Source organism: Myxocyprinus asiaticus, chromosome 14, assembly GCF_019703515.2.
Source record: "Myxocyprinus asiaticus isolate MX2 ecotype Aquarium Trade chromosome 14, UBuf_Myxa_2, whole genome shotgun sequence".
In the NCBI taxonomy this organism is placed as follows: Eukaryota; Metazoa; Chordata; class Actinopteri; order Cypriniformes; family Catostomidae; genus Myxocyprinus; species Myxocyprinus asiaticus.
Genome location: NC_059357.1, coordinates 46680423 through 46695382, shown reverse-complemented (window position 1 = coordinate 46695382; position 14960 = coordinate 46680423). Strand labels below are relative to the sequence as shown.

General features: G+C 37.2%; 1 protein-coding gene across 2 annotated transcripts in view; it reads left to right on the top strand.

Moving 5' to 3' along the window:
- The first annotated feature begins 14587 nt into the window (after positions 1–14587).
- The window catches only part of cacng5b (calcium channel, voltage-dependent, gamma subunit 5b), a 54520-nt gene continuing 54147 nt past the window's right edge, over positions 14588–14960 (top strand). The window contains exon 1 of one of the 2 annotated variants that reach the window (XM_051717473.1): positions 14588–14726. The gene's annotated coding sequence lies outside the window, so the exon portion shown is untranslated. The remainder of the gene's footprint in view (positions 14727–14960) is intronic. The other variant, XM_051717474.1, reaches the window with a different exon arrangement.

Below are 14960 nucleotides of genomic sequence, written 5' to 3'. Positions count from 1 at the left end.
ACACAAAAGGTACGTACGTACACATACGAGAACCCCCTCATCAACTTTGCCAATGGATTGCTCAAGTCCGGTGCTTCTATACAGATTTTGTGAGGCAAAAGTACATAACAGAAAATACTTTGTAAAACAGACTCCAGCCAACATGCAGAACAAACAGAAAGAACGTGTAAATTCATTCACAGAACTGTCTTGAAGGTGTGTTCCTCCACAAAACAAACTCCAGCTGATATAAAGCTGTTCAGTTTCCTCGGACAGACAAACAATTGTTCAGTGAGCCGGCTGTTATGAGTGCAGCAGATGACGTAATCATTCCAATGTCCCGCGAAAATGCTCCACAAAACAAACTCCAGCCAACAGGAGGCATAAGTACAAAGAACGAACAGATTCATCCATAACTGTCCCGAAGTAGTGTTATTCCACAAAACAAGCTCCAGCCACTAGGCGGAACCAGCACAAAAAGAAACAAAATAGACATCCCGGTTCCTCGGATGATCAAGAGACAAATTTACTTGGAGGCCGCATAAAAAAAAAAAAATACATCATGACTTACTCAGTCCGTCAGCTTTATAAAAGACATCCTTTGTGTGGGCATGTGGATATTTTGCGGTCATCTATAGTGTCCATTCTCAATCTGGCCGGGAACTTCAGTGTAAAAGCGATCTTCCATCAGTGCAAAAGTTTCTTGAAGGAGTCATTCCACAAAACAAACTCCAGCTGCTAGGCGGAGCCAATGCAGAAAGAAACAAAAATGGCGCCCAGCTTCCTTAAACAGTCGAGTTATGTACAGCGAGTCAGTCCACTCACATAAGTAACATGCAATGGTTTACTCACCCATAGTTTCTATAAAAGACAGTGCTTTTTGGGGGCATAAAAATACTTTGCGGCTGTCTTTGGTGTCTATTCTCAGTTTGGCCAGAAACATCAGTGCAAAAGCGATCTTCCGTTGATATAAGAGTTTCTTACATTCCTTGAACCGATCGCGTCTCTCTCTTGTCGAATTCGCAAAGTCCGGGAACAAGAAAATATTGTGATTCTTCCAAGAAAGCTTTCCTTTGCTCCTCGCCTGGCGCAACACGAGATCTTTATCGGATGATCTCAGAAATTTGACCAAAATTGATCGGGCCCTGTCTCCCTCAGCAGATCTGCGAGCCGGGACTCTGTGAGCTCGCTCGATTTCCAGTTTATGGCCTGTTATGTCGAGCAGACTCGGGAAGAGCTCGTCCAGGAATTTCACCATATCTCTGCCCTCTTCATGCTCAGGAATTCCAATAATTTGTATATTGTTCCTTCGATTTCTATTTTCAAGATCTTCCAATTTTTCCAAAATGTTTTCCAAGTCTGTTTTGGATGCGGGCGGATTAGCGGATAATTCCCTTTCCGACGACTCCAGATAATCGATTCGTTTCTCAACATCCGCGACTCTTGTGACCAACTCAGAGAATCAGAGAAAAAAACAATCCTCAGAGTTGGGGAACTTTGTCAGAGCAGAAGGAAGCAAGTTTTCTTCCAGGATAACCTTGTACGTGGCTTGATTCATGCATCCTTCACAAAGACAAATTTGCCCAATTCCAGCCTTGCTGAAGCACCCCCCAGATCATCACAGATTCTCCACAAAATTTCACAGTGGGTGCGAGACACTGTGGCTTGAAGGCCTCTCCAGGTCCCTGTCTAACCATTAGATGACCAGGTGGAGGATCGGTGATGATCTGGGGGTGCTTCAGCAAGGCTGGAATTGTGAAGGACACATGAATCAAGCCACGTACAAGGTTATCCTGGAAGAAAACTTGCTTCCTTCTGCTCTGACAATGTTCCCCAACTCTGAGGATTGATTTTTTCAGCAGGACAATGCTCCATGCCACACAGCCAGGTCAATCAAAGCCACACAGCCAGGTCAATCAAGGTGTGGATGGAGGACCACCGGATCAAGACCTTGTCATGGCCAGCCCAATCTCCAGACCTGAACCCCATTGAAAACCTCTGGAATATGATTAAGATGAAGATGGATGGCCACAAGCTATCAAACAAAGCCGAGCTGCTTGAATTTTTGCACCAGGAGTGGCATAAAGTCACCCAACAGCAATGTGAAAGACTGGTGGAGAGCATTCCAAGACGCTTGAAAGCTGTGATTGAAAATCATGGTTATTCCAATCAAATATTGATTTCTAAACTCTTCCTAAGTTAAAACATTAGTATTGTGTTGTTTAAAAATGAATATGAACTTGTTTTCTTTGCATTATTCGAGGTCTGAAAACACTGCATCTTTTTTGTTATTTTGACCAGTTGTCATTTTCTGCAAATAAATGCTCTAAGTGACAATAATTTTATTTGGAATTTGGGAGAAATGTTGTCAGTACTTTATAGAATAAAACAAAAATGTTCATTTGACTCAAACACATACCTATAAATAGCAAATCCAGAGAAACTGCTAATTTTGCAGTGGTCTCTCATTTTTTCCAGAGCTGTATATGTGTTTTCTAAGCCAGGGGTTTTCAAACTGAGGGTTTGAAAGAAAGAGTAAAGAATACAATAATATTCTCATAGTGGGTAGAAAAAAGATATGCTGTCAACTTAATACAAAGTAAATACTTTCAACATAATACTTTATTACTTTCTTTTGTTTTAGTACAATGACCATATAAAAGCCAATTATTTAATTTAGCAAACAACATGTTTTATTTATAACAGCACTGTTACTATTTTCCCACACAGTATAAATGGGTCATACATGAAAATACAAAGCTGCCATTATATTTTAAAAAGGGGATCCCTTTCAAGTGGATTGTCATATTTAGAGGTACTTTGCATGAAAAAGATTGAAAACCCCTGTTCTAAGCAAAATATAATTTCTATTTTGTTCTTTTAATGTTGGTGGGAAAGATTCCCCCAGTGGTTATTGTCATAAAAATCAAGCTCTTTGCAATTCCCTTTTTGTGAAACATATTGGGTTTTCAGATATGTATAACCTCTAATATAACCCCGTCTCTGGTAGTGTGCAGCCTAGTGTTTGTCTTTTGATAAGAAATACTCATTGTGTTTAACTATATGTCCTACAGTTCTTATCAAATATACTGTATATGTACAGTGTATAATATTTTTATCTTTTTAGATCTTAGTATCTGTGAGTTCTTTAATGTAGAGCACTTTGTTTACTGTTACACTAAAGGTTACACTATATACCAAGATTTTTGTTCATACAGAGATGGCATATGTTATCCTGCAAATTTTATACTAAGAACTGAATGTGCTTTTACTAACTTAGATGGATTCTATGTTTAGATTATCCACAAAAAACAAAACAAACAAAAAAAAAAAAAAACTAGTTTGGCTAATTAGAGATAGCTTTGGTATCAGCAGACCTTTGTTATATGTATCTCCTGCAGCCTGATCTCAGGTTGATCTCTTGTATTTATCTGCTATGTTTTCTATGCTGACAGTATGTTAGCTGTATATAGACTGACGGAGGATGTGGATGTTTCAGAGCCCCTACATGTATGTGTGTGTGCGCTTGTGCTTCTGCAGTGTGCATGCGGGGTGTTGGCAAATCGGCGCATGCGTAACGATATCGCATGATTCCAGGAATCCAAGGTTCTTTAGCATGGAATGACTGTCACACCAAGTACGATACCTGTCCCACCTTAACTACCTTTGTGTTGTTGCTTTTGTTCCTGTTTTGTTTCAGTTGGTGGATGAAGATTTTAACTAAACTCCATAATATATAGATTCTACCCTGCTGCTGAGCAATTCCTAGGTATTAATACGGAACAGTTGGGCTTTGTATTAAATATATTTATCGGAAAAGGATACAACAACATAGAAGTGATGTGAAATTAAATTTGATACTCCAGATATAATCATTGAGACACAGACATCATTTTATGCATTCTCCTTGTATTAAGTACCTCAGAAATGCGTGTCAAATCCTCAGTGGAATACTTATCAGGTGCACCGTTTCCTCAATATGAACTCATTTCTTTGATCCATGGGCTATAAATATAAGTATACTAATTTATACCATGTTCAATGAATACATGTAAATGCTTCATGCTGCAACCACCCCAATTTTCAAGCCAAATCTACACCCTTGCTTTGATCTAACTTAATCTGGTATATATTTTGGAACTTTAATAGACCTCATGTTTGGTGTTCAGGCCCCAATGTGTGGACGAACCAGGACTAAGTGGATATTCCAGGTGTTTATTTCTTTATCTCAAGAAGTAAATTAAGTTACAAGCAGAAATAGAGCCGGTCCTCTTATGAAGTGATTCAGAAAGTAAGCGGCTGTCTTGCATCCTCAAGCAGATGAACACTAAGTGTCTCACATTGAGAGTATTCGGAAATGTAACGATTATGTGTTTGATCATGGTTTCTGCATGTATGGTGGCATTCCAACAATCCCGTGACATGTATCTTATTTGAACATTCCAGCCAGCCATTTATTATTCTATTAGGAATTATTAATATATTTATTATTACTATTACTATTATTATTATTATTGAATTATGGATTCCAGGACAGTGTTTTTGTTTAAATATGTTTATCAACTCTTCTTCATTTTCTAAACCCATTTTTTTTTTTTTTTTTTTTTTTTTGCAAGTGTATCCCTCTGTTCATTATAAAGGATAATGTGTATAAATAAATGTATGAGACAAGTTGATTTCCATGATTTCCATGTTCTGGTTCTTCTAGATGGTGATGGATTTAAAACATATGAACACATTCTTCAGTTAACAAACTCCATGCTCCAGATTTTCTCCTTAAGTTATGCTCTCGTATTGTAGTGTAGAGTGGTATTGCCTAATTGCTATGTTATATAATAATGATATAATTTGATACTATTAATGAAACAATAATTTGATATTAATAAATGATGTTTATTATGCACCAAACACTGCATAAAAACAAATATACCATGGTAATACCATGTTTTTTGGACATGAATCATTGTAATACAATGGTATTCTTTGAAGTACTACCTTGGTATACTGTACAATGTAAATACCATGGAAAATAACTATAGTAATAATTATAAATCAAAGTATTAGTGTATTATGGCCTCGATATACTGTACTTCTAGAGAAGTTCTTCTTCCTTCAGGGTAAAACAAAGTTGGAAACAGCCGAGCAATGGTATACAGTTTGCGAACATTCAGACACTGGCCACAACGCTGTGGGAGACGTTTAGATGTACATTTAAAAATGAGGACGCTCAAGACTACATGTAAAACCTAAACCAATGTGACATTAAAATGTGTTAAAGACTTTATGCCTCATCCCTTACAAAAATTGAGAGTTCATAACAAATTTCACGCAAAATCGCCACTGATTATATTCACATGCAAATGAGCTTTGTGGCAAACTTGCAGCAAATTGTCCATTGTTGCCAAAGGTTTGCCAGATGTTCACCACTACTGGCGAAGAGCTGCAAACTTCTGGAAAACATTTGTGGCGAATCAAAAGCTCATTTTCATGTAAAAATAATGAGAGGCAAGTTTGAGGCTAGTTTTGTAACAAGCGATATCGAGAAAAACAGACCCAATAGCAAAAGAACAGTTCAAAGGATGTATTTACAGTAAATGCAACTTCAACCAAAACGTGAAGAATCCTCCGTTGAAGCATAGTGGATTGTGGAAAAACGCCCAGCAGACCTAAACGATCCTTTCAGACATGAGGTATCCTCCGTGGAAGCCCAGCTGACACACAGCAAACCAGAAGGCAACCACACACCCGACACACGGGCAACCAGCAGACACACAAGACAGGACCAACTAGGCCGAGAGAGTGAGGTTAACAACAACAATCTCAAACACTCAGTCAACACTGAGCAACATTAAACATTCAAACATTTAATCAGACACTCCAGAAAAGGACATGACACATGAGGGGATTAATATATGCATGAACAAACAAGGGGCATGTGCCACTCACAGCTGGGTTCCCATGGAAAACAATCAGGGTTCCCATGGAAATGCTGATTCCATGTGCCAGCAGCACCTGAAACACATGAGGGCAAAAACATCAACACGCATGGAAGAAAGCAAAAACCCAACCTGACAAGGTGACAGGACCGGGACATCACCGGTGAGCGCATGTTGGTAACTCGCGCACGGCGGTAACCAACAACCGGACCCATTCGCTCACACAAAGAATGCACACAAAACAAAAGACAGACAGGGGACGATGATGCCACAATCCTCGTCAGACAAAACCCAACCTGACAAGGTGGCAGGACTGTGACAAATTTAGATTTTCTTGTAAGGGATTCTATGAGTAGAATTCACACTTGATCAGTAAAAGATACTTTTTTAACCACTCGATGATGATTTAAAGTAAGATACTGTATATGTTGTAGAAAATGTGCAATTGGTCTTGTTTACATTCTAAATTTATGACACTAATGCGCTAACACGCTATATACGGACAATAATATGTGCCAATTACACTCACATTGTAATTTATGATAACACTGATACTACTCCAAAGATTGGTGCATAAAAGAGTGTTAATGGGAAGAATACAGACAAAAGAATAAGAGGGGGAATGCATTACTATGGGCAGATGTGTGAATGTCTTTCAGCTGCAGAAGGCACATGAGTGAAGCAGCATGTAAACTAAAGAGTAAATGGGCACTTAAGAGTATTTGAGTAGATTTGATTCCTTTTGTAGACCTCATTAAACAAAAATAAATGCTTCACATTCTTGAAAAATGTCTCTACACGAATGGTCATACAGATGTAGGTAAATTTGCACTAGCTCGCTAATAACTGCACACTGGTGTGTTGATGTTGACTGATTGTAACTGACTGAATGCCATGAACGGAAATTAGATGCCGGCCTCAAGGTAGGTCGAGCTCCAGGTCACAACTACCAATGACGTGGACCAATGGCAGTAAGAAGGTGTTTAGCAGCCATTGAGAAGTTTTCTAAAAGTTAGCCCAGACTTACATTTATCCTGTATACCTGACTTTTAGTATAAAGAGAAGATCGTTGAAATTATTTGAAAGTTACGAAGCAAGGTAGCTTGCAATTCATCAGCGTTAGCAGGCAAGATCAAGTTAGCTAAAATGACACAGATCAATCCTTATGGCACTATATTTCACATGCTTTGCAGTTATGTAAGCTTACCTGTCTAATAAGAAGAATGGCAATTCAGGGTTTGTTTTGATCCCCAAAACCAAACGAAGGTCCCTCCAGGCATCAAATGCCCTGCCGATGTTCACTCTAGTTTTCGCTCGACCACGATCACATTCCCGCTTAGCCAGACTGGATTCAGTAGATAAATTTTTTTTTTTTTTTTTTTTTTTTTGGCTTACTCAGAGTTTGTGTAGGAGTTGGTGTTGTGCCGGGAGCCGGACGTTTGCTGGATTCCATCTCTAAGATAACATTACCTAGTGTTGCAGATTGTTTGTTGTCACTGTTGAATAGCGGAAGCACTGAGGCAAGGCTCTCGGATGCGTGCATAAACGTCACATCATTTGGATTTTCCCAGCAAAAGCGATTGCTCCTTTCGCATGAAAATCAGTCTACAGGCTTTAATAGGCAACCTAGGAAGTCCGGGAAAGGCTCATTTTTTAAGTCGCGTTACAAGCCGTTCACACAAAAAAAGGCAAATATTACATGAAAATAGTTACATACTGCACCTTTAATGTTATTGGATTTGAGTGCAGCATTTGATACTGTTGATCATGGGATCTTAATTGATCATCTCAGGCAATGTGTTGGTATTAGGGGCTTGGCTCTTGAGTGGTTTTGGGATTGGGAATTACTCTTCATCACTTGCTCCCATTCAAGTTATAATTCACCCAAAAATGAAAATTCTGTCATTATTTACTTACCCTGATGTCATCCAAGATGTGTATGACTGTCTTTATTCAGCAGAACACAAATGAAGATTTTTAGAAGATAGAGCTCTGTCAGGTCCTTATAATGGAAGTACACAGGTGCCAGCACTAGTCATAATTAGGCAGCAATAAAGTAATCCATACGACTCCAGTCGATCAATGAATGTCTTATGAAGTGAATCGATAGGTTTGTGTAAGAAACAGGTCGATAATTAAAACGTTCTTAACTAAAATGAAGAATCAGCGCTTCCATCCAGGGCTTTGATGCAGTCTGAAATGGTGGGACTCCCGCGTGACATTCGTTCTTCTGTTGTAAATAAGCACCGCTTCCAAATTCTTGCGTGAACTCGCCGACGCGCTTACGTCACACTTCATGTCAGCTGCTGGCAGGAAGCGCTTTTAAAAGTTAATACAGTTTTAATTAGCGATTTATTTTTTACACAAACGTATCGATTTGCTCCAAAAGACTTTCACTGACAGACTGGAGTCACATGGATTACTTTATTGCTTCCTAAATATGACTTTTGGACCGTCAAAGTGCTGGCACACGTGTACGTCCATTATAAGGGCCTGACAGAGCTCTATCTTCTAAAAATCTTTCAAACACAAAAAAGACATCTGGGATGGCATCAGGGTAAGTAAATAATGAGAGAATTTAAATTTTTGGGTGTACTATTCCTTTAATTACGGGGTTCCACAAGGCTCTATTCTAGGACCTGTTTTATTTTCATTATATATGCTCCTCTTGGGTTTAATTTTAACAAAACATGGTATTTGTTATAATTTTTTTGTGGATGAAACAAATGTACCTGCCTTTAAAGATTGGGGATCATTGATCTGTTAATTCTTTTTATGACAGGTCAAGTGTTGGTTGGCTAATAACTTTCTCCAGCATAACAATGACAAGAGAGAGTTCATCATTTTTAGGCCATTATGGGACCATATTTCAACTGTTTTAGCCTCATTACACTGGTTACCTATAAAATTCAGAATTCAATACAAAGTGCTCCTGTTTGTTTTTAAAGCTGTTCATGGTCTGGCTCCAGAGTACATCTTGGATTTAGTCAGTGTCTCCCAATCACAAAGATCACTTCGTTCAACTGATCATCTGTGTCCCCCGCTCTTGTCTGAAGCGTAAAGTTAATCGTGCCTTTTCGGTTGCGGCACTGAGACTGTGAAATTACTTACCTCTGTATCTTAAATCGTCCTGCACTCTTGACATGTTTAGAAGTGTTCTTAAGACTTAGTTATTCTCTAAGTCTTTTGATTAGGTATTCTTCTAAATGGTTTTATATGGTGTAATTTTCTGCTAATATTTTTATCTTTGTACAGCACTTTGGTCTACTTTGTAGAGTTAAAAGTGCTTTATAAATAAAGTTTGAGTTGAGTTCTTGAGCAGGAGTTTCCATTTCATTCATGTGTGCTATAATAAGTGGTGATCCAGCACTTGATTTGATTATTTTTATTATTTTTTTATGTTATAATGAGTGCTCATTGTGACTGTTATCAGTGGCGTTGAGTGACATTGGGCGGCGATGTTCTCTTTTGTATCCAGATAAGTTATACCGTATTAGGCAGGGCTGGTAGTAAGATGTGGGGCCCTATTTTAAGCATGCAAGCATTAAGCGCAGCACAATGCCTTAACTCATAAGCGCAAAGTCAATGGGCATGGCCATGAAGTGTTGGTATTTTCGTGCATGCATACGCTCAAGTATAGGCGCAAGTGGGTTTGGCGAAATTGTGCACGCAAGGCGCTAATTGGGTCAATGGAGGTTCTTCTCCGTCACCATATCTGTCCTATTATACACTCCAATTCGCTGACAAGCACCAGAGATATAAACGAAAACAGTACATTCATAAGAAGTTGGTTGTGTAAATGGACTGTATGCAATGAATTGGAAGAATAAAAATATGGATTTACATTATTTTGTGCATCCTTTGTTAAATGGGACACGTTCATTTTATAAGCATGGAAATGTGGTTCAGGATATGGATGTAGGCTACATTAAATTACAGAGAATGTAAGTATTATTAATAATTTTATCTACTGACACACAAATTAGGCTAGTATTAACAGTGATTGTGTCAGCACGCACTTCATTTCTACCAGTCGACATTGATTTTGAAAAATGTAATTAATTTATTGAAACACGAAAAAATTAAACCAAAAATACTTCTAAATTCAAATTATGCTTCAAACTACACGAAAATGTAATCAAAATAACAAAGTGGTCAAAAAACATTCTACCAAATCCAAACATTTTACTCTTTCCTTCGGCCACCGGCCCCTTTTACAGTGACTTAAACATAACAATAAAATAAAAATAATAATTGAAAAAAATAAAACATGACCTCTAGAAAATGTAACTCAAAAATATAATTTTTTTGTTTCAACAAACGGCTTCATCAGAGATCATCAAGGACATTATATGATGATCTGTACTTTCAGAATTTGGACATGAACTTTATTATAACCAGTTGGTGGAATCTCCAATCTGCAAAAGCAGGAACTGAATTTGGACTTTACGCTGAGTTAAGAGGTGGTACTGAAATGTCATATTTCTCAGGAAAATAGCAACTATTCACTTCATTTACATACAATACACACCGAGTTTGCGTGCCTACACCCACAGTAGTGCAAACACTCTCACCCACACTCATTTGCGCTTTGCGCTGGCTCGAAAATTGCACTTAGAATTAGCGCTCTCACGAAAATTGGATAAGGTTACAGAGTTTTGTGGTGAAATTACACAATTCATATTAATTGTGGGCTGCAGCCCATGTTGCCCACTGGGTTAACGTGGCCCTGCTCATGCTAAAGTTTTTGCCTCTAATATAAGGAGTTCCGGGTTCTTATCCGCCCAAACATCATGGCTGGGTCTAAGGGCATTGCATCACTAGATTTTCATTGTGCCCCCCACCAGAAACTTCTGACACTTCTGACAACCACTTGTCCACCCTAAAGATCAAAGATCACAGGCTCTATTTTCATGAGTGTGCAAAGCTACAACCGTGTGCAACTCATTTGGGATAATCTAATGAAAAAAGAGTTTTGCCACTTCGTGATGTCACATTTTTTGTAAGAGTAAAACTAAACAAAATACATAAATAAATAAGGCTATGTGTCAAGGATGTAAATGAACACTATATGATATTGGCAGTTGTACTTTTTAAAAACATGCTAATTGAGTGTAGTTTATCATGAGCACTAGTATGAATGAACGGTAAGCTTGCAAATGTGATCACTCACAACGTAAACATGCCTTTCTTTTTTCCCAGAGGCCTGTACCATGAAGGTCGCTGAACAAAGGGATCGGTTTCAGGTCGACAAATTCAAACCGATCCAATCAGGCTTAATTGGTACCATGATGCAGCTCTTCAACTTTCTCTGTCAACTCAGGCTTCGATCCTGACTTTAAGATTAGATTATGTGCTTGTGCACATGAATGAGTGACGTTTGCAGCGAACAGCCAATCGAGATGGGATACGAGATGGTTTTACGCACACCAGCTCCAGACACTCACATCTCTCCTGCTACTAAATCTAACATAACAACAACAGCATATATGGGTTCTGTGAAACATAGCAAAATTTATGTTACCCACCTATCGAGAAGAAAAAAGCAACTTCTGCATCCTTCTTCAAGCCTTTTACCTCTCGTAGATCTCTCCACCACTCCTAGCCCTCGACTTATCATAATCCTTCTTTTTTTAGTTTATATTCGTCTGACCTTTTTCTCTTGATCTGTTTCTCAGCCATTTGTCCTGCTTGAAGTTTACAAAGTTTGCATCAGCCAGATTTGCCATCGCTCTTCTAATGAATTTCCATCTCGGTCTGCCCCCACCCCCCATCCTGTGCACACGCAATAACCACCCCCTGTTTTTATCCCATTTACAGAGCCAGGGCTTTGTACAAATACTAGATTTTTTTCAGCCCACCCACAGAATGGACAGCTAGCAGACTGTGAGGAGATATTTGCAGAATTTGACAAAAAGTGTATTGGATTAGAATTACTGAGTGCAAATTTAAAATGTGCTCAAGAAAAAGTAAAAAAGCATTTACACTGCTCAAGAGTTCAGCATGAAATCATGAAGACTTAAAACACATGATTTACACAGCACAAGGGATAACTGTAAAATTATGAAGCAATTAAAGACATTTACACAACAAGAAATAACAGCGGCGGGAGCTCAAGAGGACTGCTGCAAACACATTCTTAATGTGATAAAAAAATATATATATATATAAAACAGCTGGCATATCAATGTGTGAATAAACAAAGTGAATTAATACAGGCCCACAACAAGAACACACAGGCTTATTCATTTTAAAAGCTTAAATTTATTTCAAATATAAAAGCTTTTATATTTCTTTGAATTGAAAACTTTATATATTCAAAACTATTACAAATAAATATCGGCTACTACCGATTTCAAAACAAACAGAGAGTATAAAGATGAATATTCTCCCTAAGTTTATTTTCCTTTTTCAAAATCTACCAGTTAGTATATCAAAAAAGTGTTTTAGACAATGGAATAAGCTACTTTGTAAATATATATGGGATAATAGGAAACCTTAAAAAGTCTTAAAATTCTTAAGTTGTCTAAAAGGCTTGGAGGACTAGAATTCCCAAATTTAATAAATTATTATAAAGCTGCCCAAATTCAACCTATATTGATTTGGATGAACGAAGAATTTAAAGTGAAATGGAGGAAGTTGGAAATGTATCAAATAGGGGAACCTATTAGTATATCCCTGCTCATACCCAAACAACGCAACACATTTAAATCAATAGATAATATTTGTATTAATAGTACTTTTAGAAGTTGGTTAGAAAAAAAAAAAAAAGAAAAATAGTAAAATGAAGAAAGATATTGTTAATTTACAAGAAACTGCTAAAGATCCTGATTTCATGCCAAATAGATTAGATAATACATTGAAGTTTTGGGCAGATATCACCAACTGTTAACTGATAAAGGAATGGATATCTTTTCAAATGTATGAGCTTCCAAATTCACAATCTTTTAATTATTTACAGGTAAGAAGATATTTATTAACAGAAGTTAAAGTAAAAGAAATACAAAAGGAAATGCATCCATTAATAAATTCTATAATTGATATATACAATACAACTAATCTAATAAAAATGTTAATAAAGAATGCACTTGAAAAGAGATATACAGGATAAAAATAAAAATGAGTCCACAAGACTGGGAAGAAATATCATATACTACATTCCATACTACTCAATCCAGTGTTTGGAGGGAATATACCTGGAAGATAAAAATGACACCTGTTATTCAAAGTAAATACAATAGCATGTAAAAGGGGAGACATTGTGGAGAAAAAAAGACTCATTACAGTCACATTCTACATGAGTGCTCTAAATTGACAACTTAGTGGAATGAAGTGATTAGACAGGTTCATTTAATATTTAACAACACAATAAAAATACATCCAGAAAACATTACTTTGGGTAACATGCCATTGTCCTTAAGAAATAAAACTGAACAAAATACATTTAGGGTAATCAGAATAGCAGCTTTGAAACAGTTTACAAAAAATTGGCATGCGATAAGACATATTTGTTCTTTTTATAAAAGATGTATTTTGTGTACTGCTTGTATTGCTTATTGCTTATATTATTATAACTTCAAGTAAAATACTGTACGTTCATCTCGAGTCCATGAAAGAAAGAAGGGGTTTCCATAGGAATCTCGAGCTTTTAGTATTTTAAAAATGATACCTGCAAAAAATAATCGTATTAATCCATCTTACTGGCTGTTTTATAGATTGCCTAATATATTGTTTATATTTTCAAAGATATTTTTTGCTATGGCTGAAGAGGGTAAATGAAAAGCAATTACATTTGAAATAAAATACAACACTCTATCTGCTGAAAATTTACATTTAGATTCTCAAATAAATAATTTATCACGAAGAGTCGATTTTGTGGATTTCTAAGATTTTATTTGTAAAGTGTGCTTTAAGAGACACGTTTCAGAGATGTCATTTTACTGGCAGCTGATTGGTTCAGCATCTGTTAACGTTCTGTAATCCAGAACGAAACCTGCTATGGAGCAGTGTAGCAGAAGTTACTAAATTACTGGAGATGAACACCGCTGAAAGCCGATCAACTTTCATGGTACCTAAATCCTGGGGTTGAGCCAAACTAATCGAAAACTTACCTGGCTAGCCACCGAAACCGGCTTCATGGTACAGGCCTCTGGCGTCTGTTTTAGGAGCACATCAAAACAAACTAATTAGTCCACATTCATTCATGCACTCCGTAAGGCCTCGGAATTTGAGAAACAGGGTTAAATGATGTCCGATTCATAAGCGATAAGCGATAAGCGATTCTATTCAATGATTCGACCGAACTGATTCTCAAAGCATTTTTGACTTTGAGAGTAAAACTGGATGGACAACGTGTGTGTATTTAATATAGGAAGTGTAATTTATCTTTAAATAGACATATCTGGCAAACACACCACATAGCCTAAACCTAGAAACAAGATAATATTAACACAGAAATACATTTCAAGCAAATATTTATTTATCTGAAACAAAGAAAACGTAACAGGGTCTTCTGAGAACATAGACGACTCAAACGAATTGGCTGATGAATCGGTTCATTCAAAGGAACCCGTCCGGAAGAACCGATTCGTTAATCAAAAACAAGAATCCCAACGCTTGGCAGCGACGCACGTAGGCACACACACACACACACACACACACACACAGACACAGACAGAGAGACAGAGCGTTCGCAAACTCGTGTTCATTCTCCATCATCGGGCTGCGCTGAACAGAGCTGCTTCAATCCACAGCTGGAATATAGCCTCCTTATATCTGCTGATATTTAATCTCATCTATAGCATTCATCAGGTAATTCATAATCATTTTCAATAAATATTAAGCTGCTGTCTTCAGTATATTTTGGATGATGCAAGATAATATGCGTGTTAGTTGATGAGCGAATGTTTATTTTATTTATTTATATTTTGCGTAAATTGTGTTTACACAATTTCTGTTTATATTGATGAAGACACCTGACAGATGTGTATATTTTATATTTTAAGTAAACTAAATTCAGTATGTTTTATGTTCTCATAAGTTTTT